Below are 4,188 nucleotides of genomic sequence, written 5' to 3' on the forward strand. Positions count from 1 at the left end.
TTAATGTGTGTTCCGAAGATGAACGACGGTCTTACGGGTTTGGAACGACATTTGGGTGGCAGATGTTTTGAATTCGTTTTTATATATATATATATATATATATTCAGTTTTCATTTTACTTTTAATTTTGTCAATATTTTTTTTTCAGTTTCAGTTATTTTCGAAAGTCAACATTTCTAATTTTAGTTTGTGCTTTTTTGTAGAATCCAAATTGTTCTAAACATGTGACAAGCTTTATATTAAGGCCTTTAAAAACTGGTAAGACATAGTTTATAGTTTCATTTCGGCTCGGCCCGTCATATGCTCTGACATAAAGGCTGCATGTGCCGCTGACAGAGACACTAGGCTACTCGCCCTGTTTAATGTGTTTGAGATGTGCTGTCTACCTGAATGCATAACTTACATTTCACAGGTATATTCTCCATTTGTAAATGTTAGAAAGCCATGGAAATATTTCCATTTTTCTGTCAGAAGTGCATGAGCCTTCTGCTTTGGGATTCTCTGCTAAACTTCACCGATTTCAGTGAACGCGCGCCGCCGCGCGCATGCACGCCAAACAGACAGCTCAATTAAATAGGAGCACAATAATTCTGACTAAAATATAAATTTTTCTGAAATATTTGTAGTTGGACAATAAATGTGATGTGTAGAATTTTAAACCTACAAGTAAGTCTATTTTTATGATAGCACTGCCTGTAAAGTGACTGTAATGGGCTAATCAAAACCGTTTTTGTTCTCATTTATTTTCATTTTTAGTTTAGTGAAGTTAACTTCCGCTTTAAAAGCCTTATTTTTGTTTTTAGATTGCAATGTTACAATGTTAGAATGAAATGGGATTTTAACCCTTTTTTGCTCATAATATGTGTATATAAAGGCTTACATGATTACATTCACTTTATGTTAAAACTTTGTTTTCATAGCCTTTAATATGTATTGTTTTGTTGGACAACATTGGGAGGTAAGTGAAATATATATATTAAATACAGATTTTTTTTAATCCAAATACAAAAACGAAAATACAGAGATATATACCGTATATCACAAATTGGCCCAAAAATACCAAGATATGAATTTTTGCCCATATCGCCCAGCCCTAATAGACAGCAATGCAACTGACACGTTCAAGGCCCAAAGGTAGTAAGGACGTCGTTAAAATAGTCCATGTGACATCAGTGGATCAACCTCTCGTGAATGCGTGTCGAAGGCTGACACAGAAGAGAAGAAATTGTTGAATTAAGTCATTGTTTTTGTTTTTTGCACACAAAAGGTATTCTCGTAGCTTCATTGAATTAATCCAAATACAAAAACGAAAATACAGAGATATATACCGTATATCACAAATCGGCCCAAAAATACCAAGATATGAATTTTTGCCCATATGGCCCAGCCCTAATAGACAGCAATGCAACTGACACGTTCAAGGCCCAAAGGTAGTAAGGACGTCGTTAAAATAGTCCATGTGACATCAGTGGATCAACCTCTCGTGAATGCGTGTCGAAGGCTGACACAGAAGAGAAGAAATTGTTGAATTAAGTCATTGTTTTTGTTTTTTGCACACAAAAGGTATTCTCGTAGCTTCATTGAATTACGGTTGATCCACTGATGTCATATGGACTATTTTAATGATATCTTTACTATGCAGGTTCAGAAAGCTCTCGGATTTCATCAAAAATATCTTCATTTGTGTTCCGAAGATGAACAAAGTTCTTACGGGTTTAAAACGACATGAGGGGGAGTAATTAATGACAGAATTTTCATTTTTGGGGGGACTATCAATTTAAGCAGCAATCAGTCATTTTTCGTGGTCACTAGTAACATTGGTTCATTGTGTTTTCAAACGCATTTCTAAGCGAATAGACTTACATTGGGTGTATGACAAAACGGGCCAAATAGAGAGACAGATATCACTGAGAAAGGCTCTTTTGTCTTGGGGCAGTAAGCAAACATACATACATACATTTTGTTTTGTTTTTCTAGTAGTTATTTCACTTATTGTATTTTTTCACCATTCAGTATTAATTTGAATTAAGCACATGATACTGGCATGAAATATGTCTCAAATCTTTCTAAATGCATGTCTGCATGTCTCTCTTTGAGCAGAAGGAGAGGACAGAAGCCCTAGTCATCACTCCCCTCACCCAGCTGCTCAGTATGTTCGCCGGTCCCCACAAACTAATCCAGAAACGTAGAGACAAGCTGCTGGACTACGACAACTGTAAGGAGCGTGCAGAGAGGCTGAAGGACAAGCGTGTGCAGGAGGAACTGCAGACGGCGAGAAATAACTACGAAGCTCTGAACGCCCAGCTGCTGGATGAGCTGCCCAAGTTCCACCGCGCAGCCGAAGATCTGTTCACCAGCTGCGTAAGGGGCTTCACCCAGGCCCAGAGAGATTTCATTGCACTCACGCTGGGAGAGCTCACTCCACTGCTGCAGGTGAGGACATAGCTTTATCATGCTCTGTAACATTCCTGTGAGGTCTTCGGCCCTCTTAGTTCTTTTAAACTTAATGTTATGTGTTTACATCTGTCTAGCTGTCTGGTTTGGGTGGTACAGAAGGAAATCTGGTGTCCTTGTTCCAAGATGAGCACACTCGCGTGTTGGATTTACTTCAGAGCTTCAGTTTCTTTCCTGATAATCTTCCTACAACAACTGTACGCAAGCCTTTTGACAGGAAGACTCTGGAGAAACAGAACTCAAAGAAACAACAAGGCCCTGTGAGTTTTCCTAATGCAGCCTGATCCGAAACAGACAGGTCATCTTAACAGTGTTATCTAAAACGGTAAAAAAAAACTTTTCAGTAACTGAAGTAAAGCTAAACTAAAAGTATTAGATTAAAACTGGAACGAAGATTAGAAATATTACCTTGGCAACTAACTGAAATAAAATAAGTTTAAGCTGAAGTACTAAAACTGAAATAAAAAATGTATTATAAAAATAAAGCTAAATAAAATATTTTAAAAACGACAATTAATTTAAATAAAGCTAAAATAAAATAGAAATATTAGATGAAAAACCTAAGCTTAAAAAAACATAAACATTAAACAGCTTAAACCAAGGTGGATAGCTGATCAGGCCAGTTTTTAAGCAGTTTTGGACTAGGGATGTTCATTTTAACCGGTTAACCGTTAACCGACCGTACGAATTTTGACCGATTAATACAATCAGTTAAACAGTTTAAAAAGTCATTTATTTATAAAAAATGTTCAGTAATTTATAAAAATGGTTATAATGGTTAAAATACGCTATGCGCATTAAAAAAAGTTTTTTAGAGAAAAAAAAAACCATAAGTTGCGTATAAATCACATTTTATTTCATTCAGAAATTGACCTAATGCCGACTCGATAATAAACACTGTAAACATAGCTAGGCTATTTTAGTTCCCCTCACTCCACAACAAATCCGTTCAATTAACAGTAATTTGAAAAGAACAAGAATTATAAATATAAGAAGCTATAGCAATATAAACAACAAGCCAAAACTAATTCATTTAGGCTAAAACGAAACTGAAACCAGCGTTGGGTTTCTCATTCGACACAAAATCAAATGTTTCCGTATTTGCGATGTATTTGGATGGCAAATTATTATTTATTATGTAGCCTACTTCACTCGCATTCCAATATCAACGTAAAACTATATGTTTTGCATAACATCACGGCGGTACAGTGATAACGCTTAACGGCACAGATTTTACTACATATTTAAACTGAGCAGTGTGTGTTTTTTTTCCATATGTTTGACTGACTATTTATTTTATTATGATAATGAACAGGCTGTATTGTCAAGGTAGCAATGCTCAACTGTGTGCGCGCATGCAGCGCAATCACTTCAATTTTTTCCTTCTAACAGTGGAAGCAACTACTCCTTTTAGTCCTAAAGATAATCGGAATTGTAAAAGGTTTGCCTTTATTTTATGTTTTGCATAACATCACAGCAGTACAGTGATAACGCTTAACGGCACAGATTTTACTACATATTTAAACTGAGTAGTGTGTGTTTTTTTTCCATATGTTTGACTGACTATTTATTTTATTATGATAATGAACAGGCTGTATTGTCAAGGTAGCAATGCTCAACTGTGTGCGCGCATGCAGCGCAATCACTTCAATTTTTTCCTTCTAACAGTGGAAGCAACTACTCCTTTTAGTCCTAAAGATAATCGGAATTGTAAAAGGTTTGCCTTTATTTGTG

General features: G+C 35.9%; 1 protein-coding gene across 1 annotated transcript in view; it reads left to right on the top strand.

The window, feature by feature from the left end:
* LOC107566369 (dynamin-binding protein-like) overlaps positions 1-4,188 on the top strand; it is a 29,095-nt gene that overhangs the window by 22,311 nt on the left and 2,596 nt on the right. The gene's annotated exons all lie outside the window — the stretch shown is intronic.

The sequence above is a fragment of the Sinocyclocheilus grahami genome, unplaced genomic scaffold (genome assembly GCF_001515645.1).
Source record: "Sinocyclocheilus grahami isolate Dianchi unplaced genomic scaffold, SAMN03320097.WGS_v1.1 scaffold26.1, whole genome shotgun sequence".
Lineage (NCBI taxonomy): Eukaryota > Metazoa > Chordata > Actinopteri > Cypriniformes > Cyprinidae > Sinocyclocheilus > Sinocyclocheilus grahami.